The 26,326-nt window shown below is 43.5% G+C and overlaps 1 protein-coding gene across 5 annotated transcripts in view; it reads left to right on the plus strand.

Annotated features, from left to right (window-relative positions):
• The window catches only part of TNS3 (tensin 3), an 838,360-nt gene that overhangs the window by 245,347 nt on the left and 566,687 nt on the right, over positions 1 to 26,326 (plus strand). Inside the window, exon 1 of one of the 5 annotated variants that reach the window (XM_086964909.1) lies at positions 2,985 to 3,002. The exons of 2 other annotated variants lie outside the window; for them this stretch is intronic. The gene's annotated coding sequence lies outside the window, so the exon portion shown is untranslated. Of the gene's footprint in view, positions 1 to 2,984; positions 3,003 to 3,152; positions 3,451 to 26,326 lie in introns of those variants that run through there. 2 more of the 5 variants (XM_086964907.1, XM_086964908.1) reach the window with 2 other exon arrangements.

Raw genomic sequence — 26,326 nt, forward strand, 5'->3', positions numbered from 1 at the left:
TGTAATACAACCATTTTCTTACATTTGAATTGAAGAGGTTGGTATTGAGATAGATGGTAGTTCTCAAACATACTAACAACACATCTGCAAGGGACAAGGGTCTAAGGGACCATTTACCGACCAAAACCAGATTCAATCCTCCAATCAAATACTTAAAGAAATTGGTGGTCCAAAGTATGTATGAATGAGGAAAGAGAGACGGCAAACTTCAACCATGTAACTTGCCACTAATAAATAAAGTGCCGAAAGGAGTTTTTCATAAAATAATCGACACTCATAACAAAAGCAAAAGTACACATAAGGACAGAGACCAATGCGAAACCGTCAGATTTCCATCAACTGCCAAGCCTGGCCAGTGTCATCATGTGGATATCTTACGTTCTTTACCACTCAACCCTTCTGATACAAAAGGAAATGATGTGGTCTGTGCTACGCCTAGATCTCTGTGACCATTGCATGGAATAATCAGTGATGACCAACAGTAATTTGTATTTATTAGTCATCTGATTGCTTTCAAGCGGCTCTCTAACCCCAGGGGGTGGGTGAATATAGATGTAAGCAGTTAGGATCACATTTGAGTTCTTATGAATCACTTACACTTTTTCAAATCATTTTCGTTAAAGGTTGGAAGGAACCAATGATGATAAGTGGAACAAACTGATGAGTACCAGTCAGCAGTTCCCTGGTGGTTGCTCCTGTGAGGCTCCTTCCTTCCTCACACACAGTTTTCTACAACACCAAGAGCAGTGTTTGGAAGATAGTAACACACGCAGGCACAGACACACATGATTTTTTGAGAATTTTTTTTGTAAATAGAAGTGAGGCACGCACACTATGTCCACAAATGTAACGTGTTGCAGATCAAATATCTCTCCACACAGTAGCAGGCAGATGAAGTTTTAAGCGAGTTCCTCTGATAATCAGGACCAGGTTTTGTAGTTGAGAAATTTTTGAGTGGAGGGTAACCTGGGTCCTTTGTTTTCCCTCTATGCTCCTAATTGAGAGGATAAATATTGTTAGGTCAAAAGCATTACATTTGGAGTATGAGATATTGTTTGCATGACTGTTCTGCGAGTTCTGGACTGCAGAGATAATCATAACTTACAAATGTCTGTGTTTTTGTGGTTTTAACCACATCGATGCTGATGACGAGCTGAGCTCGTCATCAGCTACGGCGCTCGTATGCTGATGACGAGCTGAGCTCGTCATGTAACGCGATAATTTGAAAAAAGCAGCACACAGCGGGAAAAGCAGCGGCAGCGATGCGGTTAATTTGTGAAGCTACCCATACTAAGTGTATTTTTTATGATTTTTAAAAAAATATGTTAGGTAGTATAACCAATCTACCCATAACTCCACTTTACCTGTAGTTTGTTCAGTGAAGAAAGATACACAGGATAGATAGATAGATAGATAGATAGATAGATAGATAGATAGATAGATAGACAGACAGACAGACAGACAGACAGACAGACAGATAGATAGATAGATAGATAGATAGATAGATAGAGACCCTTGGTGGGAATCTGAAGCACTCCAAATGGTATTGGTATGGGAGCTTTTGAGAGTACATGGTTGGAAGGGTGTTGTTTGAAGTTTGGGCAACAAATTGGATGAGGTGCATATGGGTCCAACGATGTGGTAGAAGCATGCAGAGTAGTGTCGACGGTATCAAGTGTAGAAGCAGTCAATGGTGTGCTTCACTCAGATACACAAGAGTTAGTGGAGTCAACTCAGGAACAACAGTTAACAAACCCATTGGAGGAATTCTTAATCCACTATGGGTGTGATATATTGGTTCCACTCAGGAGCGACAAAGGATGCAACCACTGGAAATACCTACTGCCAAATGGGCCAAGGGGAGGTCGGGAGGGAGTCTGGAGCAAGACCATTTCATGACCCAAAAAGTGGCAATGCCTCCAGGATGCACCCTTAATCTCTCAGCTCTTTACTGGACGCCCTGGGAGAAGGACTTAAATAGGACAGGAGGTAGGTTGTCCCGTGAAGAGAGCCTGTGACATGGTGCAACCCAACAGTAGAAGCACAGCCTGCACCCAGAGGTGCACAAACAACTTGTACCATTTATACAGCAGGTCTGAGCCCTGGCAATGCGCTGCAGTACTTTTGGGTGGCCAAGTAAGAGGTTACTTTGTTTGTTGTGCATGGTTAGTAGATTGTGGTTTTATAGTGTGGTCTGTCCCTTTTATCAGTAGGAACATCTTTGTTAATTGTAGTAGGTAGCGGTTTCCCGGTAATCAATGCCTTCTTATTAACATGTCGCTCATGCCTGCTTTGAATAACAAGGAGTTACAAAAAAATGGGATGCTAGGGGTCAAAGTTTGTGCGATACCACTTCCTGTTAGATCTTAGAAGTCAAAAGTCATGTTACATCATGTTGTGTGAAATCATCTGGTCAAAAGTTAGGTAATGCCCCTTTCCTTATCTCTGTGTCTGCTGCGCACTTTTGAAGAAATGTCCCAGATGTGTACAAGCTAGATAAACACAAAAGCACTTAACAGGACTTCTTGGAGAAGAGCAAAACAGCAAAACATGTAGCACATGGATACCTAACTGGGGTTGTGAAAAACGTAAAGCGTCTTACAACGGCACACTCACCAACGCTTGCTATTTTACGAGAAGTCTCCTAAGTATTTCGCTGCGAAATTATATGTCCCCTCTGGTTTAAAAAAAATGCTGTCCCGCCATTATCTGTGATATGTAGATTAAAAAGGCGCGCTTCTGGCAGTTTTGAAGCCTGTGAGACAGCCCTGCGAGGGCTTGTTTACACTGTCGTTCATCGCGGGCGCCTTTTTATCAGCAGCAGGAATTCTGTGCCTACGAGCCAGCATATTTCTCGCCTTCTTCGTTTTAGGCAGGGCTCGGGTTACCTGCTTCCGTGGGGCCCAGCCGATGCAAACCCCGGTGCAGGCAGCCTGCCTGGGAAGAAGCGGGAGGCAAACTTACCTGAAGCCATCCATTCAGAAAACCAAAATGCGAGCCAGGTAACAACTTAAAGAAGTCACAACAGCGGGCACGGGCTGTCAGGCGCCCTGATTTGTGACAGGCCCGTTCGACGGAGACTGTTCTGCAGAGCAATCAGTGCCTGGGTGGGGAGGAGGCGAGGGGGCCGGGGCTGCCCCGGCCTCCTCCTCCTCCTTCCAGAGAGGCTCCTGCGTGGAGGGAGGGAGGGAAGAGCCTGCCTTCAGTGCAGAGCCGCACATGGGAGGAGAGAACCCGCACATACTCCCGCCGTGCTGCCGCCTTCCAGCTCGCCCCCAGCCTGGAGCCGGCGAACTGCCTGCCCTCTGCGTGCTTCACTTTTGGAGCGCTTCGAGGCCGCCTGTGGGACACACGTGCTTGTGGATTGTGCGGTGTTTGGGTGGATTGTCTGCTGCTTGTCTGTAGCCCGGAGAGAGAGGAGCGGGTCGTGAGCACGCCGCCACCGTAAAGGTAAACTGCGCGGTAGGGGGGGGGGGGGAGATCTGGGGACTTGCACGGTGGTGACGAATCCAGCCCGGCTTTACTTTAGTTCACCCCAGCAGGCATTTGAATCTCATTGTCGAGTGTGTCAACTTTTTACTGGGATTTCGACTGCAGCGCATGCACTTCCGGGACTGTGCGTAATTGATTAACTAAGGCATATGGGTGGACTTTGGATGTTCTGAGACGTTTGACGCTGCAGTCGTGTATTTTACAAGCAGGGGACGTTTGTGTTGTAGTCTTCGGCAGGATGTAGCATTGTTTAAGTGTCCATGGGACAAAGTTGTCAGTGCTCTGAATTCTAGGACTTGCCAGCCAGATCAGCGGTTACTTCCCCTCCCAACCAGGGATATTACCTCCTTGGGAGAGGTGCGTCCTGTTCGTAGTGCCCCGTGCAGTTTGCCAGTCCACTGACCCCCGTAGAGAGTCTCCTGCCTTGCCACACCTCCATTTGCAGAAGAAAGCAGTGTTGCGCACTTTAGCCACTAAGCATCCTTAACTCGGGGTACAGGCTGTCACTCCTTCTCCCAGCCCTCCACGTTTGGTCTTTTAGGCACTCGACGCACAGAACGAGGGGGTGGGGAGAGATCTCCTTGGCACTCAAAGCCCCTCTTGCGCCCCCCCCCCTCTCACGGGTGACAGCTTAACCCAGCCCAGCTTTTAACCAACGACTGACTGGCTGCATTCTGAACTTGTTGTTTCGCATTCAAGGACTCCCTAGATTGTAAGCAGTGCATGCAAAATCCCAGGATAAGTAAGGTGTCTCACGTGACTCGAGGCTTCTGGGCCATGCATCAGGGAAGATGCTTGCTACCTAATAAACTCTTCAAAAACTGTCATCTGGAGTTTTCCTCGCCAGGCCGGAGACCCACTTTGTTGGTGAAACCATCGGCTTTCTTTTAGACCAATTCACTATTTGTTAAAGTGGTCTATTGCCTTCTCCAGTGAAATGTGATTGCTCCAAATGAGACCTTACACTGTCAGAGCACCCACGCTGCTCTTTGTCAGACTACTGTGATTTGCAGGTTGCTTGTTTTAACTAGTGTAATAGTATTTATCCAGCACTTACTACCCATGAGGAGGCGTTGAGCGTTTTTTCAGTAGGTAACACACTACTCCGCACCCCAAAACGATTAGTGGTGGATCAGTATAAGGAAATAGGAGTATAGTATTCGTATAGGGCGGTATGAGTTAATTTGAGCGGAAGACATGTGAGTCTGTTAGTTGGATTGAATAGAGTAATGGAGGGTTACAAGATGGAGGAAAGCCAGAAGTGTTCATTGGGAGATCATAGTAGTAAGTTGATGTCTGGGATGAGTAAAGGAGCGATGGAGGAGGGACGAGCACGTAGAAAGGGATTAGGGAGAAAGACAAACCAAGTACCAAAATGAGGTTTGGGATGAGTCAAATTGGAGATAACATGAGGGAGAATTTAGTGGGGTTGTTTGGGAGATCTTAGTAGTAAACTGATGTTTGGGGTGAGCCATGAGGTGTAGTGGAGGGAAGAATCTAGGAAGGGTTACTTTGGATATCATGGCAGTAGAAAGGGTTTGGGATGAGAGAGAGTGAAGATAGAGGATACATTGATAGAGGGGTAGGGTGATGGTGGGGCAGAGTAAAGCTTTCGAGAGAGAAGACTAAAATAATACATAGAAACATGATTTCATAGTAAGGGTGTATATGTGTAAGGAATATAAATAATATATTGAGATGTTGTTTTGTTTTTGTGGATTTAGTGAGAGGAGATATTGATGTGGTTTTCGGTGAAAGATTTGTATGGAGTAGTGCTGGTGAGTGGTGTTTGAATAGTATGGGGTGGTGATGTGTTTTGGAGAAGAGTATGTGGTTTGTAAGAGGGGATGGACAAGAATTATGAGTGTTTGTGTTAGATTTGATGACTGCAATAGGTAATGTGTGTGGTGAATTGGTGTGTATGGATTGTATATTTTTGTGTAATTGGAAAAAGAAGGAGGCCGGTGTTGGTGGATAGTTTGATGGAAAGCTGAGCGTAGGTTTTGTCATGATAAAGTTGAATCTGTTAGGAGTAAGTAGAGGATAGAGCTGGTGTTCTGTTTGAATAGGGAATGTGGATGCATTCAATATATGTATGTGGCTTTGTGTTGGGGATGCGTGAGTGGTGTAGGACAGAGCTGTGTTTTGTGTGAGAATGCAGGTGTTGTAGTTGAGGTAGAATTGTGTGTAGGTGTGGTTTTGTAGTGGTTATGTATTGGTTCAATACACATTGAAATCTGCCTGAGGTTTGTGGTGCATGAGTAGAATGCCTTTGCCGATATTGTGTTTTTATTTTGGTGGATGTGGAGGGCTTAAGATGGTAAGTGAAAATTGGGCAGCATCTCTGGCCCTAGGCATAACAGGCCCAAACAGGCAACTGCCCTTGTCCTCTCCACCCTTCGCCTTGACGCCCATCATGAAATGCCCTGAGCCCTATGCTTAAAATTACCCTATTGGCCAATGGAACCCTAGCTGTAACCTATCAGAACCCTAACCCTGGAGCCAATGAGAGACCTGGCCCTATTAACCAATCACAGCCCTAGCTAGCTCTAACAGCCAATCCAAGCCAAAGCTCTAATCTTTAAGCCCAATAGGAAACCCTAACCCAAGTAGCCCATCAGAACCCTAGCCCAAACAGTGAGCAGACTCATAAGCATGAAATAAATCAGACCGGAAGTTGAATAGTAGTCAAGTAATTACACTACTAGGACTCTGGGGCCTGCCCTGCTACTCACCCAAAAGCATGAAGGATCCTTTAGCAGATTTGGCTCATCTGATATTTGTAGTTTTGTTTTCAGTCACAAGTGCAAGACTTCAAGTCCCCGAATGCCAGAGAGTAAAATACGACTACATGAGCAACTCTGGCCTGACATGAATAACATATGAGCTCTACTGTGCTGTGCATTTTTGACGTGTTAATATGTGCCATGCAATGACGTAACATGAAGGTCACCAACAAGTGATTTTACAGAGTTCAGTCTTTCGCAGGGCTTAGCTTTCAGAGGCCTCATGTCAGCATGAGTAGCTAGTCCTGATTTTGCTCTTTGCATTCTGGTACTTGTAGGTTTGACTAATGTTTTCAAATTATCACTCGAGGCCACAAGGGGAAAAAGCACATGCAGATAGATCTTTGACGAGCTGTTCAGTGACGCAAAGATCGTCAGTGATTGGAAGTCACACAGAGTGAGTCCAAAAGGCCAGGATGTGTTGTGCTTTGCAGAATGCCTGAAACTTGCACTGCAATTCCAGATATTTCTGCCCTTGCCACTCTTCACGAAACAGCCAGGTCCCTAGCATTTCGGTGCATTAAATCAAGATTTTTCCATGATGGAAATTTTTTGTAAATAGAAGTCCTTGGGGCGGGTGTATTATCAAGTTACTTTATTCAAGTGAAGTTGCAGGTCAAGTCATCAAGATGGAAAGAGGAAAAACCCACCAGGAGTGACCTCCTTGTCACTCGGCCTGCCTGGTGCCAACTGCCAGTTGAGGCCAGGCAAAGCCCCCAACACTCCATGATGTCACCAAGCATTCTAGTGGTGACATCAAGTGAGTCACAGTGAAATCCCATGGGCAGAAAAGAGACAGGCTAAATATAACACATCTCCTTTCTTTAGGGAAATCAGAAAAGGTGAAATTAAAATGAAAACATTAACTTCAGTGTACACATCGATATCAAAGTACACAAAACATTCTAAAGATAGAGCGTTAAGATAACAACATTCACACTACCTCACACCCTCAGGTAATTATTAACAAGTCCCAAAGGTAATTACTAACAAATCCCAAACACGACTAGTCCCATCCCCTTTCCTTGGGAAACACAATCAAACACAAATTGATTTTGTGACAAAATGGAGCCCACTTTGCTCCGTAACGGGGTACATCTCACCCCATGAACCACACCATGGAGTACATATTGCTCCGCCACCAAATAAGTAATCGGGTACTCACCACCCCTAAAACTAAAATTGGAGTACACTTTGCTCCCTAACGGGGTACATCTCACCCCGTGAACCACAACTTGGAGTACATATTGCTCCGCCACCAAATAAGTAATAGGGTACTCACCACCCCTAAAAGTAAAATTGGAGTACACTTTGCTCCGTAATAGGGCACTAATCACCCCGTGAGCTACGTCGCCAAAAATGTTGTAAATAGAAGTCCTTGAGGCGGGTGTATTATCAAGTTACTTTATTCAAGTCAAGTTGCAGGTCAAGTCATCAAGATGGAAAGATGAAAAACCCACCAGGAGTGACCTCCTTGTCACTCAGCCTGCTTGGTGCCAACTGCCAGTTAAGGCCAGGCAAAGCCCCCAACACTCCATGATGTCACCAAACATTCTAGTGGTGACATCAAGTGAGTCACAGTGAAATCCCATGGGCAGAAAAGAGACAGGCTAAACATAACAAAAATGTCTGCGAATATTGTAGAAATCAAAGTGAGTGGCGGCTAATTTTCCGAGTAACCACTGATGGATGTGTGTTGGGAAGGGAGAGATGCGTGGCAGGCTCCAGATGAGCCCCCAAACAAGGTGCTCGTGATTTCCGGTCAAATATTCCGAATTTAATATATGACAGTTCTGAAGTTAAAAATATACCGGGCAAGCCATCTGGCGAAAGCGTATGCCTCATAAAGAGCGCCCTGTCCCCGGTATGTTTTGCACGTCTAATTAATTTTATTCAATAGGGTGGATGCAGGCAGTTCATACAGACAGACGTCCTTCAGGCGCAGCACAGTGGCATGGGCTGGCAGCCGTGGTGCCCATCACACTTCAGAAATATAATGCACAGTGACAAGCCTGTGTGTCTGTCTCTCTGGCTCGCTGGTTTGCATACTCACACATTAGCTGTTGCATAATCCGTTTCTCGTCCTCTTTGTAAACAATGGTGGTCTCTTTTACAAACATTCGGGGAACAGGAAGGGAGACTGGGCCAGAGAAAGAGGTCGCCATGCCTTTGGCATATGCCCCTCCCCCCCTCATTTCATCTGCTCCTTCCATGTACAAGCGGCTGTGGGAAATGTCTGGCCCTGGTAAACCTGCGGACGCAAAATACATTTAAAGGGATGAGTGTGTTTTGAAATGAACCACGATACATATTGGATTGTCGGCAATTTAAAGGTGAAATAACGTGATGTGGTCACATGCCTACATGCCTTTCAAGTCAACACACTGCATGCTGGGACATGTAGGAAAGCAAAACTACAGGATCTGCAATGCAAACTACTTTGCCTACATAGGCTGGTCTAGCTAAGGGCGTAGGACGTGCCCACGGCCCGCCTGCAGGGCGGCACATGGTTTGCGGTGGTTGCAACGTTCTATGACTACACTCTTTCTGAGCCTGTCACAGATGAGATCCCAAACAGAAGAGTTAATTAAGTTAAGCACTGACTTTGTGTGCGCACTTGTTTTCCACCTCTTTGCGGATGCTTGTGCCTTGCACTATGATCGTGCTATAGAAAGAGCGTGGCGCCCAAGAGAGGCGACTGCTAACACAATCTTCTCGAATGGTTTTAATAAGTTTTCAAGGAAATATTTATACTCGCATTTAAAGCATTGTTGTAACAATGTGGTCAAAATCCTGCGTCAAGCATGAGTGTTATCTAGCCGTGTGTGGCTTGTCCATCTGGAGAGGTTGCTTGCATGTGTGACCCTTGACAACTGGTTGTTTTCAAGGAAATTGTCTTAAAAAATGGGGCGCCCTTTGACCGCTCTTGTTTTATTAGTCTTGTTGGCTTCTGTGGTGGTTTTCCGGCCTGTTGCCACGGAGACCGGAACGTTTTAGAAAATTATTTGTTTTTGGAGAGTGCGCACTTCATTACCTCTTGGCACTATGTCAGATAAAAGCACACTGAGTGACAGCCGTGTGGGAGTGGGTGTGTGCAGCACGTGAAGGGTGTTGGTTCCCACAGCCTTTTCTTGAATGAGATCATGCTGTTTGTGCCAGGAAGGCACTAGACTCTAAAGAAAAACATACTTTTTAAAAGTGTTGTTCCAAATTTCTCAATGAGTTACACAAGCGCGCCTGACCCAAAGCCGGGCTTTACTGTATATCGGGCCGACTGTCTTGTTTGCTCTGCCCGTGTAACACAATAACCACAGAGGCCAGTTAAATACCGGTTAGGCTGAAACCACATACACCGAAATAAGCTTTACCTTCCTTCGCCACCACCCAGTAATAATTGCATTGCTTTGCAAATGGCTGTCGGCAGTGCTTTTGTTCATTGCAGTGTGGAAGAATATAGTCTAATTTGTTTGATTAAATGGCTATATTTATTTGGATTCAGAGAACTAATGATCCCTTCGCCTCACGTGATTTTGTGTTTTGCGCATGCCTGCCCCATCCACTCTTGTATACCAGACAGAAACTTCCTACATCACCAACCTGGTTGCTGCTGATGACTACCATGGGCCTACTGGAAACAAAAGACATAGATCTGTAATTTGGGGGACTTTTCCCACCATTCCATCATGGCGGTGTCCAACTCATTGAAAGACTGTTAGTGGTTCATTGAGCAGAGACCTGTTGTAAGAGCCATGACCCTTTCCTGCCTTCTCTAGTATAGGCTTTAAACGTTTCTGGAAAGGGCTTCATGAAAGTTATCTGTCCCAGCACTTGGGCTGAGCCCCTTGTAAATGTGGACAAATCTATTGCACTGTCATTGCCTGTAGAATCTGTGTACAGGTGTGGAGGGAGAATTTGTGGTGTGTCACTTCTAGAAGGTATAGTTGGTGGAATTATAGTGCTTCTTCTTTGCGCCCTCATTTTCTTCTCCATGTCCTTCCCGTTTAGTAAACCTGTAACAACTTGAAACACGTATGCTGAGATAATAACCAGAGGGTTTACATGCAGTCTTCATGGTCCTTTTTTAGGTCGAGCTTACAAGACAGTAGAAGCTATTTGGCTGTGAAAGTTCTATTGTGGCTTACCAAAAAGTTACAGGGGTTAACAGCCCGCTCATTGCTACCCATTGGTTGGTTTTAGTGTCACTTTTATTTGCTTGTTCTTAATAGATGGCTTGAATTTTCCCTCTCATCCGGCTTGTGTTTGCCTCTCCAATGAGCATAGCCTCTTTAAATTTTTTTGCTTGGTTGACTTGTGTTCTCCAATGCTCAGTTTTAGGGAACTATTTTTTTTCTTTTTGGTTAAGCTCTCCTTGGGTTTTCCCTTCTTGCCCCCCAGAAACCATCCCATGCCCACACTCTTTGTTGCTCTCGCTTTGTGTCCTTTCCTTGCTCTCAAAGTACATCTGCCGTCCTGCTCTCTCCCTCAAGTGCTTCCTACTGGAAATCACTACCCCCTGCACTCTATGTTGCTCTCTTCCTTTGTTTGCTTCCCCCCCTGAAAAAACTCCACCCTCCATGTACCTCACTTTCTCTCTCGTGCTTCATCCCCTACAAACCCACCACCGCCATGGCCTGTGTAGCTCTCTTCCTTGTGTGCTTCTCCCCCTGCAACCGCTGCCCCTGCAACTCTGTGTTGCTCTGTGCCTGGTGTACTTCCAGCTAGCCACACTCCATGTTGCTCTCTCCCTCGTGTGCTTCCGCTCGCAACACCTCCGTGACCTACCGCAATCCGTGTGGTTCTCTCCATTGTGTCTTAGCTGCAAAAGGTATTTCACCTTTTCTTAAAGAGCCCACACTCCATGTTGCTCTGTCTCTCTGTTGCCTTTCCTCATGCAGTCCCCTCAAAACCGCATTGGTAAAATCAATAGGTCCAAAAGGCAAGCCTTGTTGGCTTTGTCAATGCTGGTTTGTAGTACCTACTGTATAGGTATATCATGAGCATGAATCACTTAGTTTGAGTTTTGGCTGAAATGGTATACTAAATTCATGTTTTTATAATTAATAGCTTGTCTTTTAATTATTAGCTCCCATTTTAGGGAATAAAGTCCACTCTTGACTCTGTGGTCATTGATGTGTTCAATAGCAATATTGCATTACCCTCCCCCACCCACCACACCACACACGGACCACTTCCCAATCACATTACTTGGTTCATGAGGTGCACCAGCACCCGAAAAAACAGGTTCCTCTCCACAATGAAAGACATTTTATACGGCCTCACACTACAGGGTGGGTATCGCGATGGGTGATACCCAAAATGATTCATGTTTATACATCTGTCTCTCAGAGACAGAGACTTGAGCATTGTGTTTAAAGATGAGGGCAAGACCTAGAGAAGAGGAAAATACCCCCTGACATTCCTTGCTTGGGGCTGGAGTGCTGCCAGCAGAAGTAAATGCCTAACTAGGATGGGGTAAAGCACATCACAGTCCCTGAAGCAGGAGGAGAATGGAAGTGATGCCATCAAATGGCCAAAGGCAGAGCATTTTGTGGTGCGTCACAGCCACATAGTCATATTATAGGGCAACTGCAGATCTTTCTTATGGGAGCCAGTGGCAGGCCCTCTGGAGGGTCACATTGGACGGGTCAAGGAACACCCATTTGGCAACTGGCAATTTTCAAGATGTTGCTTTCTTAGCCAACTGACCCTCAAGGCACAGCAAGTGTTTGGTGGGGATTCATCTGAATAATGATGGGTTGATCAAAGAAGGCTGTAAGTAATCATTGGCCCATCACATGTTAAATAGTAATGTCTTTGAGGGGGAGGACGAAGAGACTCCTCAGTTCTCTAAAGTAGGAGGGACAACACACAATTTCCAGAAAAGCACAGCTATAGCTTCACTAACACTTTTGAGAGCCATGATAGCCACACAGTGAAATTCACTATATAGAGAAATCCTACAGAAGGCGACACAGATAAAGGCATGTTCACACGTCAAAGTTAATAGTTCTGCCTCTGAATCTATTCCCTCATCATTTGAGCCGGATCTAGGACCCAACTCGTCTTTCTAGGGGTAGGTAGTATATGCAGGTGTGCAGAAGGTGCCAGAAGCCCTCCCTTATCTGGAAAGAAATGGGAGATTTGTAGAGGATGAAAGCTCACTGAGATTCAGTGCTGGATTGTTTGAATAATTGATTTAGATGGGGCACAAAAATAACATCAAAATCAGTAGGATTCAATGATTTCCAACAACAAGGAAAGGTTTTAGGCAACAGAAACCCACACCAATCTGCAAAATTAGATTAAATAAGTGAAGGGCTTGAAAGAATGTACAGAGAGGTCTACATTTTGCCTCCAGTGAGGATTTTGTCTTCCCAATCGTTTGTAAAGAGGTTCCAAAAGTTGTCTGCAACCATCTATCATGGAGGGGATTGTAGAGTCATATTGAGGATAGTGGAACTTAAAGTAAAATGCCTTTTTGGCATAGAATTTCTAAATCGTCGAATATCGGCTTTGTGTATCCCCATCATGACCACAAGGCAAGTAAGGGTGGAAGACTGAGTTGATCGACAAAACATCCTTGTTCAGTTTCCTTTGCCTAGCTCAGTAACAGGTTTACAGAATTGGCAACCATGATCTTTAAAGACAAGAAGCACGTTATTGCTCAGGGAAATCCCCAGACCAAGTCATGCAGGCTTCAACTTTCCCCTCGTTTTAATGTGTAAACAGCTCAACTGCATCATCCAAGAACCAGAGTGAGCTTTTAGGACGAGCATCCCACCGGAAATTGTAACTCTGAAGGTTACACCACTATTCACTCACCCAAAATCAAATGTCCCTTACAACTCCCGGGTGCAAGGTTTGATCCGGACTGTAGGGTTTTGAAGGGCTATGAAGAAGAAGTACACAATGTTCCTCATCCCATAATGACACCTTTTTCAAGACGCACTTCACAATGGAGTCTGTGCAGATTATCCAAATTCATGTCTTCCAGGGGGAATTTATGGAGACATAAAATGTTCAAAATACCTATTTGTGCTTTGTGAGTCACAAAAAGAATGAATAATTTCTCTTCTTTATACTAATGCTTAACTTGGCCTAAATTCACAACCAGTGGTATTCGAAAAGGATGGAGCGCCCTTCTTGGTCATCCTCCAGAATGAGAGCCTGAAGGCCCACACTACACTGACCATTGGCTGGAACATATGCTATCTCTTGCAGCTTGTTCCAGTAGACAAACTTTTTTTCTATTTCCCAAAATATACTCTTGAACGTAGTTTAAAAAAATCCGAGTTTGATGCCCACCATAGTAACCCTCATTGGTCCCCACCAGTACAGAAAACATGTAGTATTTCTCGCCCAACAAAACGAGCTCAAAAAAGGCGCTCTGCAGATACATTTGAAGCCAAAACACCAAATTGAATCCATTCTTGTGGACATTTTTTTAAACCATATTCATTTTCTTAGTTGGTAGACCCCAGGAAGGGCGGATGTTCACCTGCTTGAGGGGGCTGCCATTTTTTAGTGTGTTGGTGTGTTTTTTTAAAGGGGGTTATTACATTTAGACTGAAGGACTTATCCTCTCCCAAAAAAGACAGCGTTCCCAAAAAAGACAGCGCTCGCTAGGCCCTGTGAAAGGAATGTCGTTTAAAGGCACAAATTCAAGCGTAGAAGGCGGCAAAACGTGACCAGTGTACTTTGGAAACGCATGGGCGCGTAGGAATGCCTCCTGTTAGTAAGAACATGCAGACAAAACATCAGATGTCCTCCCTCGCGAGAGAGATTTATTCCGAGCCTGCAGGCCGTGTTGTCGCAGCCCCGGTGTTGACGTGTAATTAGCATGGCGCTCGCCCTCGTGGGAGCGCGCCGCCATTCGGAGTCAGACCGAGGCCTATCTGAGAGCCCCGGGGGCCCGGGCAGCACCCGCCTCACACAGGGCTGAGGTAATGAACTGCTCGGGCCCCGGGGTGACAGATTGATTCGCGGCGATAATTCCAAGGGACAGGTGTGTTGACGCAGGCCCACCTCCAGTGGGGAGATCTGAGGGAGGCAGCCGGCTTCAGAAGCCTGCCGGCCTGGGAGGGGGGCATTAGGGGCGATTGTGTGTCTCTGCACCCCTCTATTTGTGCATAAGCCGCGTGGACGAGCAGCTAAGTTGAAGGGAAGGGGAAAGGTGCTAAAACACAAAGTCCGTTAATCCTTTCAGGAATGTCCCGGGCCCCGGCTGGGGTGGGGGTGGGTGGTATTATCAGGTTGAAGTTGAGGTTGACCTCTCGCGAGTCAAGACGGTGTTTTCCAAGAGGGAGAGTCGAGGGAAGGTGTAACGCAATTTGATGCAAGTACAGTGATGAAACAGTACATTATCGTGTGAGACCCACATGGATACTCAATAGTTCCACGTCAACAGACACGTTCCAGGCCTCGGCTTTCTTTTTATCAAACGATGCATTCTAGGACTAGCACACTGGGTTGGTTCACTTCAGTTGAGACAAAGTACCAGATTGCAACTGTTTGCAAATAGGCATGTGGTGCCGTGATGACTAGTGATACCCTTTCTCACGTCATTGCACGTGAAGGTTCAGATTTGAGGAAGGCGCGCATGCGGACGCCAAAGCTAACGGTCTGCAAATATATAGAACTATATAGATCGTGTTAGTAGTCATTTTGTGGTCGAGTGGAAGGTACTGAGACCTGCAAAATACAGAAGTCTCAGGAGTGTGCTCAGTGGCGGCTAGCGTGCACCGAGGGTTGCCGACGTGGGCACGAAAAAGAAAATACACGTACCTTTCCGCTCAACATCAGTACCTCCTCCTTCGGTCGTGGGACCAAGACAAATTCCTTAACCAATCCTGGCGCTGCTCTCACTAGCATGAGAGCATCGTCAGGATTGGAGGGAGCGGCCTTACTCGGCGCTCTCAAGAGTGCTGGATGCCTGCGCTTTTTCTAAGACAGCTAGATTAGAGAAGTTTAAAATGTGTATGTCTGCTGGCTGTCACAATATGGCCGGCCAAAGAATCATGCATATTTTAAAGCGCCCAGCTCCCAGCAGCCTCCCGGCAGCAATGGCCTGCCCTGTCCTGTCACTCATTTCAAGACGGGTCAGTTGCAGAAAAAAAATGGTAATAAATTCACTTTATTACCATTTTATTTTTCAGCTTTGGCCTGGGGCTTATATTGTGGGGCGACGCTCCTCCGCTCCGTTGGCAGAGTCGTCCCTTTGTGTGCTTCTCACTCTCTTCCTTTGTGGCAGGCATATCACTTAATAAAGTGGTCAGGGGTCTCCCGCTACCCATCATCTGCTGTGTTACTGCGAGCGCTGAGCTGTGAGCTCACTGCATAGGTATACAGAGGCCTAGGGCCAAAAAGGCAGGCCCCATGTAGCAAGAACCAGAGGCGCCCAATTTATGCACCTAGTCCGTTCGCCTTCCTGTAGCCTCAGGCAATAGTGTTTGCTTGTTTGAAGTTTTCTATAATATGGGCTAGGTCAGGGTGACAACAGGGCATTTCACGTTTTTCAGCACGAAGACAAGCACATACGAAACCGCGAATCGACTGAAAAATTCAACAAACTTGAGTCAATGTGTTTTTTTTCTCCATTATTTGACTGGGATGAGTACAATATTAAAGAGTACATTTTGCATAGTATATAGCATGATCACTGAACCATAGAAAGGGCCATAAAGCAATCAAAACATTGTAATTATTGGATCTTCTAGTATACATAGGGCCTCCATACAAGTGAGTTTTCTAGCATTAGTTGTTTGTAATTACCCCTTTGCCTCAATAGCATTAACCTTTTATTCTATGTCTAGACAGCCTCATATATCCTGAAGCACCTAGCTACATAGTATTTCATTCGCTGACCTGGCCTACTTTTCACTTGTTTGAGCCAAAAATGTGCATTCCTATTTGTGATAGAGGAATTAATGAAACTGTCCTGTATTGTGAAATGTAAATATGCATGTAAACAATATTGTCTTTAGTTTCAAAACTGCCATTATATACAGTACTCCGATAGCCGCCGGGTGTGGTTTGTGTATTATATAAAGCAATCATTTTTTTTTTAATTTTAAACATTTTGTGTAGGCCTATGGTTCCTAGGAGGCGAGCATTATTTCATAATTTTTTTACGTTGGAATAAGATGGCGCTTTCCTGAGCTCTGGCGGGTTATTGTTGCAAGTGTCGCGGATTAGCGCAGTATATTTTAGTTACAGAATTTCAGATTTCTAATGTGATCGTGTTTCTGAATGTCCTTCGTTTAGTGCTGAAAAGTTAAGAGTGGTTTCTTACCCAATTTCTGGTAAGCACGAGTGAAACAAAATTAGATACTAAAAGATGGAGAATGGTTTTAATAAAAAAAAAAGTTGCATGCCCCGGGGTTTGCTCAGATTTATTTTCTGTTACAAGGACTGGATATTTTTTTCCAGACATCAGATTTAATTTGAGTAAATGCTTCAACATGTGTTCCACAAGCTGGACTGTGTCATGCATGCAAAATCAGGGTTGTCCCCCACCCCCTGCTGCCCTTTCCGCCCCACTTGAAATATATTTAAGTATGTATATAACATTTCCTTCTTTCAAGACTTGAAAAGGCGACCCTGTTAGACATTCTGAAAAAATGTTCCGCTTGCAGGGAAGAGGCGTGCTTGAGAATTGAAAGGGAGGAGTTGCTTGGGAATCACAGACTGGCCTTGAGAGGAGAATGCTGCCTGGGCAATCTGTTATCAAGCATTGGCTCGGAGTATTCTTGTCACGACTCCCTCGTGCCTGCAAGAAATGCAGTTTATGAATTAACTCTGAGGAACCGAGATGCTGTGTTAAAGCGAGCCTAGAGGGATTCTAGACAGGAGGTGGCTAGAAGATGCAATATTCGCAATTTTTTAACTTACTTTATGCTCTTGCATCACTGTGCTCTTGCTGTTTCTTTAAAACCTACTAATCTAGTTTATTGCTCTTTCCTTCACTTTATTTAGTTGTCTTATAGAACTTGCTTTCGGGCCTTTGTAAACTACTCAGCGCAGTTGTTTCTGTGTATTTTTGAGTGCATCTTTTGTGCAGCACATATCGTATTCATCCAGGGATTTCTTGTAGCTAAGAACCGACAAGGACCCAAGAACAGTAGGTTAAGTGCAAATAATGGAATAAAAGGGCTATATTTTTTGGGGGAAACGGAGTGCATGCAAGGCGGGGAGTGAATGGCTGCCTTTAATTTGAAAGTAAAGGTGCAATATTCTCAACAAATTATGATGCGGCTCAGACCATAGTAGAGACCTTGGCGGTACATAAGCAGTCAGCTAATCGCTCAAGAATTGATTGGCAAATCCAGACATTGCAGTATTCGGCACAGAGTGTAAAATATTGGTTTTAGGACATGGATTATAGTGTGAACTAAAAGTATATTCAATATCAAAAAGTCCTTTTATCTTGGTACACCCTATACATTTGTTGGCCTCCCCCATAACCACCTCAAATGGCTGCAAGACCTCAAAGGGTAGATCAGCGGGTGCAAAATGACCTGTTGAAATGGGTACCTTTTCCTGTGATATAAGTAGTGCATATCATGCATCTCTTGACATAGAACTCTGCCACCCTGGGAATAAGATTATTGAACCACACATGATCTGACATGGCCACTATTCCTTTTGCACTGATGTGGGCTGAACTGTAGGCCATGGTAACAATAGCATTCACATAACAATTCGGAAGCATTTATCTTTACTTTCCTGACCGATCTGTCCAACATCTTGTCACATCCTGACACCCATATCTTTTCCACTGTTCCTTTTCTCCCTCCGTAGTTTCTTCCTGTGTTTCCCTAACGCAGTCTAGAGTCTGATTAAACATAGGCACTTCTGGTATCCATCTAGCTGTCCCTACAATATACATTAAACTATACTCTGATTAGGCTGTTCGTTTAGCTGTTTCATTGGCAAAAACATTTCCCTGTATTATCTCATCTACAATTTATTGTGGGCAAAACATTTAACAATAGTAACTCTTTCTGGTAACATCAAGGTATCCAGTAACTTTACTATTCATTCACCATACTGTATCTTATCACCAAGCGAAGTCAAAAGGCCCTTTTTTTTTAACAGAGACGTCCGCATGAGTGGGCAACCCCCAAGTTATATTGGATAAAGTTATATTGGCTATCTATATAGATATTTACAGTCAAATCTTTACTTAATTCACAGGCTGTAGTCAAAGCTGTTGACTTCACAGCTTGGGCTAACGTGTGTTGTATTTTAAATAACTGAACCACAAATTTCAAGGTAGTAACTGCAAATGCGGCTATAGTAGTGTCATCAGGTAGTTTGTAACATAAACCATCCACAAACAGTTACCCTTGGGGTCGGATATAGGGGTATCTGCCAGGTCTACCCGTCCCTGAGTCTCCTCCTTAGTAATGAATATGCAATCATACTTCTCATCTTGCTGGTACTCAGGCTTAGTACAGTGACTGGATTCAAAATGTTACAGCATTTCAAAGTCATGTTTTGAGCACAATTTGTCAACTCACACCCTGTTAACCCCTTCAGAGCGGCGCAAATTTTCGCGCTGTGCTGAAGGTTCTAATGAGCCTATCGGCTCATGACGGAACGGTTCCGTCATGAGCACAGCTCAACCGACGCTCATGGCGGAACCGTTCCGTCATGAGCAGGGAAGGGGTTAATATCGCACTGGTCAGGTGCTGGGTCTGAGTTCTTTAAAAAAATATATTTTTCAAGATATCCACTAATCCACTAAATGTGGTACAATAACTGTCAAATTGTGAGCTTAAATACACATTTCAGATTGCTTTATTGCAGTGAGGTCCAATGTGGAGGAGAATATGCGCATGGCCGATTCCTTGCCCATGGGACCATGCCAAGCTGCAAACATATATTTCATGCACAAATCTGTTAGAATCCTGTTTTACCTAAAGCAAGAGCATTACGGAAAGCATTTTTCAATTGCAAAAGGGCAGCTTCACACTGATTAGTCGAAAGAAGCGGCATGCAAATCCCAGTTCAAATATTTCAGGGCTCGTGATATCGCAATAGGCCTTTGGAATCAAACTAGAAGAGACTCCCATAATACAATATCTGGAGAGTGTTGTTCTTTTGGACACAGAGTCTGCATTGGTTTCACCTCAACACCACTGCAGGATAAATGCAGGGAAATCGGCAAACCATATGCGTCTGGTGGCATCAAGTTAGGCTGTTTTGAGCAAATGCAAGCGAGGATTGTTGTCATGGAGAATGTAGTTCCAGTTGTGAAACTGCTGTCATTATCCATATTAAGGTAAAAAGTTCTAGCTTGTGAGGTGGATGCTGTTTTAAAGAAATGTATAGGCACTTGGTAGAGAAGAGCACATGTCTGTTTCTTCCCTTTATCGTGAAACTGCTCCTGATCGATATTCGTTTTTCTGACAATTTATCATGTGGGCATGTACTGAAGACATCTCTCTAATATGTATAGTAATTTCAGAAAGTGAGCAGATTGATAACGAAGGGCTTGACTTTGAAGGGTGTTGTGGATGTCTGAAGCCAAGCATTTAAGCAAGAACTATTCAACCCTTTAATATATTTTTTTATTTTTAGAGTAAAGGACATCCAGGCTTCCCTGCCAGGTCTCGTAGATTACAATAACAGGGCATGAATCTTATAGTTAAACTGTTTGGAGAGGGAGATTCACACTTTTCCTAACACAACGAAAGACACAGCACTTTACCTACGAGGCCCAAAGTTTATGTGTAGGACGTATCGTGTCAGTGGGTCTCCTGTACGAGTAACAGTGAGTGCATCAGTGAGAGTCTTACAAACAAAAGTTTGGTGAACAGTCAGCCTTTCTCCAGTGTTCCTATTTTTTTAAGTCAGTTGGCTCAGTTTGGTTTAGTCTTTTCACGCTCATTTGGATAAGAGAATATCCTGTAATGAGATCAGGTAGAGGTGTGATGATCTTTGTGAAACCAGGTGCGCCCTTTTAGTAATAGTTACAGAATCCTAGGAACATTGTAGTTGCTTCAGACAATTGAGTTTTGTCACCCGTAAAGTGGTTCTCCACCTTTAAATAAATCAACAGCTCTACCTTGGGCTGAAGCAATGTGTCCAATGTACTTGACATTACCTTATGAACCATGTTCGCTTCCCATGACTAATTTCAGTGCTTGAAGTCTGTCCATAACTTTCATCAACCAAATGTACATGCACTTGGAGAGGTTGAACAAACAAGACCATGTGATCTAGGTACATGAGGATTTTGACTAGACCAATCAACAAATATCTCTAACGTTAGTCCTTAAAATGGAGCTGTTGTCATTATTATATTTATTTACGTTTATTTCTGGACTCTTATTAACCATCCAGACTGCTGCATTGTAGATGAAGAATGACGAATTTTCTGTGTTTTGGTCGTATGATCTTGGTTGTCCTCTTAATGTAGAAAATGTTGTTACTTGGTGGCATAGAACCTGTGAATGCCAATGGCTAGAGTGACGTAGTTTGTAGTGCGCTCCTTCGGGCCATCCTTTATTCTACGGTTCCTTAAGAGCGTGGCGTTTGATATTTTTTAGCGTTTGATATTTTTTAGAGATCGTGCTCCAGGTGGCGGCTAGTATGTATCCATGCATCTCCGTCTCAAAAATGGTGAGCAAATATTGACTACTCCCACAGAGGGAAGACACACCCAAGCTGCACGCTGTTCTTGCTGAAAGAGCTATCTGATTTCAAGAGAAGAACATGCTCTGATCCTAGTTTAAAATGCCTGGGACCTTAGATCCTAACAATGGCGCAGGTGTCCCCTTTCAGAGTGCGGGGGGACTCCAGGCTGTGCAGAGGCTTGAAGTATCATTTGTTCGAGTTTATGGTGTGGTCGACCTTGCTTTTGAAGCTTTTGCCAAGAAACATGAAATGGTTAAGCTGCATCGGCTACAGGGTCACCATCGACACCCTTATCTGCTGTTGTGCGCCTCACTCTTTACGTACACAGTGAATGAAAGTATGTTGGAGCGGAATGAACAACAATGCACACTTACATAAAATGGCAGAGACCTTTCACAAAACCATGCCCATATAGTTACGTTTTAGGTCTGGGTTTTGAAAGCACAGTTGTCAAACGAAGGTGTTGCTTACAGGATACCTGGATTGGGCTTCGGATCTGTCCCATTCAATCAGTGTCTTTCTTTATTCATTCTCTTTCACCCATTGGCCTGAGACTTTGTCAAACCTGCCTTAGTTCAGCCCAGTAGAATAGTGCTGTTTCACCTGCTGCTGGTGACTCTTTGGGTGTATCCTTCCACTTCCCCTCAAGTACTTGCATTGAACTGCATGAGGGGCTACTTTACAACTATAGCTCTCTCTGTCCCCTCTTCGGGATCCCTCCATGTGTCTCGCCCTAATGTGCTAATGTTTCATGCATTAGCATAGTAAACCCAGACCCACTGGCTATACAAACTCGTGTTCAGTGTGAGCACTAGAGACAGTGAAAGCTTTATTCTTTTTATTATAAAACTCAATACCTATAGGACAAAAGCATTACCCTTTTATGGAATTAAAACAGCGACAGATATAGATTAAATGTGGTATGATAACTATATGAATCCGTAGTCCCTTGTATGCTGTTTCCGCTTCCTCCTGAAAATCATGGCCCTCTTCAGTTGAGAAAAATAGCCCCACACATATTTTAATAAAAGCATAAGTACGTGGGAAGCATTAATTCACGGGCATTTTATCATCATATAGCTCGAAATGCCTTTATTACCTGTTTAATTAAAAATTGTCAGCAAATTATTGCAGTACATTTTTAGACCAAAAATAAGCCTCATTCCTTGCCAGGTCTCCAGAAACGATTCATGCATATTTTGCAGTTAAGGTCGTGGGAGAAGAGTCAAAGTTCTGCTAACTTATTTTAACAATGGGGAACTAGGCTGGTAAATATGTCACCAAGGCTCATAATGTAGCCATTAAACTATCCACCTTTCTAGTGCTGCTTTGTAGACCTGTTCTAGCCTTCTCTATGATTAGGATCCTGCTGTTCATGTATGAGGGTTGTCAGGGGTTCTGGCCAGACTGCTTAAACTATTTTTCTTTAACTTTGAAACCACTCTTACTTTAAAAGGTTTAGTGCAGTGGTTCTTAACCTTTTGACTTTTGTGGACCCCTCATTATTGGAATCCAGGGCCCCCCACAGAGGACCTTAGCCTAAGACATTTAAATGATTTGAACTTGAAAACAATACACCAAACTTCAGAAACATTCATTCATCAAGCACACAAATGATGACCTATTTTATGTAAGTCACAAATAGCACAAAAAACAACATTGCCATCACAAATCAATCTGAAGATACCAACTTCAGTCTTACATTTTGTTTATTTATCTATTAACACTTCATTAAGCCATTGCCCTCCCCCCGAATAGGCGTCGTAGACCAGCTAGGGGTTCCAGAACCACAGATTAAGAAATGCTTGTCTTAGTCTGTTTTGCAGTGATTATTCTTGCTCGATGGAAAGAACTCCCTAACAACTAAAGATCTAATGGATTTATACCCTGATTTCTCTGTACTATGTATTATAAATAGTTAAATCACTCGTACAACTCGCACTAGAGCTGTAGGATAGTTCAGTGTCATTCCTTGCAGAAGTAAAAAGACAATAAAAAAAAAAAACCCATACTAATAACAATAAAAGCCAAAGTAGCGGATTGGATGAAAGAAAAAAATTATCTGCATGATTATCAACATCCAGTGTGAAATCATTATTTTATAAATAGTTCTGAAAAAGCATCACATACCATGAAATGTATGCATACAGTTTTTACGTTTGTCGTAAATGTCTTCTAAGGCAGCCACGTTCTAGAGATTTGTAGCAAGGAAAACCGATCTGTCATATGTCCTCTCACTATACATCTCCTATTCGCTGGCACGTCTCAATTTTACTTATTTTCAATCCTCAAGCTCCAGATAAAGTCAATATCTGGTCTGCTAGCACGTGGTGGCCGTCTACTGCCTCATGTTCAATGTCTCCAAAACTGAAATTGAATAATCTCTAGCTTTAATAACACCTAAGTTCAACCCCTCTCCCATCCTCACTTAATGATATAATGCCCTCAAAATCAGCATTGGGAATCCTATTGTACAGACATCCATTGTTCTTCCTCAACTCTACAGCACCCTCCTGGCTGCTTCCTCCTCTTCAACATCTAGAGGACCCAGCCCTACCTTTCCTTCCACACCACAGCAGCCTGATCAACTTTCAGGTCGAGGGCAAACGGGACTGTTGCAACAGTCACTATATTGTGCCGCCATTTCTTTCCTTTCTTGTACTATAGAAAATGTTCAACTTCGCTACATGCTCAGCTTCTTAAGATGCCACCAGTAACCACCTCTTTGTTGCTGAAGGCTGCCTTCTCTTTGGAAACAATTGAGTTGTAAAAGTTCAGCATCCTGGTCTGACTCCCATCTAGGTCTTGACCCCTCACAGCCACGTCCAAACTATTGTACACCCATATTCATTCCATTGTCTTGCCGCACCACTGCGGCCTGCCAGCTCCCAAAAAGTCTGTGCGTCACCTAATGGTCTTCCACCCTTCACTCCAACCATCTCACTAGAAATGAGGTTGGCCATCTCCCTCCATGCTTGTGGGTGGGCACTTGATGCCCCTGTATCTTTGCCATCTGCCAGACCCAGCATTAATTTCTACCTACCCTCTTTCGGGAAAACATGCACAGAGACTGATGTACACGACTCCTGGTGGCATTACACACCATGCCTGGTACTTGTGCATGTGTGAATGTAATTTCTTTAAGAACCTCTGCTGTTACGTATTCTCATGGAGTGTCGTACCACCCTGTCTCTTCCCTCATCAGTCTATCCTGGCTAATGTACTCATCAATACATTTTGTTCTTATGTATCCCGTGTTTAACTTAGAACATTGGTTTGTTTTTTGCTTGTGTGGCTAGATCGCATACATTCTATACAATTAAATACAAAAAATGTAATTGCTGCAGCTGTATAAAGTCAAACTTGGAAGTCAAGGTAATGGATACAACACAACCTGCATGGATCGTGAAGGTTGTACTGGTTTAGGCACTGTACACATAAATAAACATGTCTAGGACTATGACAAATGCCTGGTTACCAGTTTTCATCCCCCCTCCCCCTTACGCACAACTCCTGTCCCTCCTCCCTTTGGACTTGTATACTGAAATTCCAGCTTCTGTGTCTGGAGCTTACATCTGACCTTGAAATGATTTAGCAACTCCTTGTTTTGGCAACAAGGATTGGCAATGTATTGTTATTTTTCCTTGTAATGAAAAAGCAAGTGTTGGACCATGCAGTAAAGGCAGATAAAAATTATATGATCTTGCCAGCCAGTCCATATGCACCCTCGGACAAAGCCGTGTGTTGGTGAAAAGTGTATGTTGTAGACATTCATTAATATTAATGCAGATTGTTTAGATTAATATTCAATAAAATATGTATAGAATCATATTCTCTTGTAGTTGTTCGTTGCTCCCAGCCCATGTAAGGTGGCGCAATATGGCAAAAAGATTCTACTTGTATACCACTTTGGTAAACTCATCCCATAAGCTTCATCCCTTTGTGACACTGTAGTTTGGACCAACTTGAACTTCATAAAGTTTCATCTCTCATATCGACAATATAGTTAAGTTGGGTGTCTGTGATAGAACTAGGAGTCGTAGTACCAGCCAGAGTCTTGTCACATAATGACTTGCTGTGTAGTGTATTCAGGTCGTCATTCATTGCTATCTTTTAATTACTGTTTTTGCCTCTAATGTCCATTGTGGGTTTGAAGAATTTGATAACTATCTTAAGAACATATTTAGTTAACTGGATCTGTCACATCCATTAGACAATTTGTGAAGGCAACTATTCTCTCCCAGGATAAAGAGACAAATGGAAAATGGAGCAGACTGTTGTTCCAATGCTGGTTGGTTAATAGCCTTCAGTAGGAAAACATATGAGTCACCGGTTTGGTAATAGTTCAACGTTTTTTCCAGTTCGTCAAGGCAAAAGTTGAATGTTTCTGTGCTTGTAAACATGAGAATAATTTCCATGTATTATCATCAGTTAGTATCCTGAACTAATTTTGGGTAGAAATGTGTCACTGTTTTGTCTCTATGTAAAGTACCTGCATTCTTTTCTGAAGGTGACAATGCCATTGCCCTGACTTGACAGAATTAATGTGCTGTTTTCCAAGCAACTAACCTTTGTATGATCTAGAAAGAGTGTATCACCTGTAGGAGTACGAATTTTAGTTTTGAACATACTCACCCTTTCTGTTGCTCACTACATTCATGGTCCAAAAAAACATTTTCGATTTACTCCTGTATGTGTGGATCTTATGTTAGACACGGGTCCTCTTTGTCTCAGTGCATTGTCACCCACGGTAGTGAGTTTTTAGCCAGTGCCTTCCTTGGTCAAGAAGGGGGAATGTACTGTTATACAAACTTTGCTTTTTGATAAATCTTGCCAAAAGCTGTTTGGATGCAGTAGAGGAACGTTTTGGAAGTGAAGTTACTGCCAAGTCATTGTGTTATTTGTATAGTGCTTACTGCCATTATTATGTCATTGTAGCACATTCATAGTGTGGGGGACCATTCTTGCGTGCTTGGGAATGCCATCAGTCGATTGTGTCTCTATGTTGATGTTAGGTTGCGAGTGGTTAGAAGAGAGCTTGCCTAAAGTTTAGAAGTGGTTTATATAGGTTATTGTGTGAAAATTAAATTAGTTATAACTTCTAGAATTGTTGTAGTATTCTCTTATGGGCTGAGTGGGTGGAACAAATAAATTGTACTTTTGTCTTGGAGTGTGTGGTTGATTATCCATTGCTGAGCTGGTGTACTGCATTGCTGGTATTATCACTACTTTATTATTGCTTTTCATTACTATTTTTATTACTATTATTTACACTTATGTCTGGTCATATGATTATAATGTATGTAATGTCGAATCACGTTTTGCTTAATTCTTCTTGATTTATGTATGTTATTACTTTGTTTCTATGCTAAACTCCCAATAAAAATATTTGTGAAATATATATG

This window comes from Lissotriton vulgaris, chromosome 4_1 (assembly GCF_964263255.1).
Source record: "Lissotriton vulgaris chromosome 4_1, aLisVul1.2, whole genome shotgun sequence".
NCBI classification, from domain to species: domain Eukaryota; kingdom Metazoa; phylum Chordata; class Amphibia; order Caudata; family Salamandridae; genus Lissotriton; species Lissotriton vulgaris.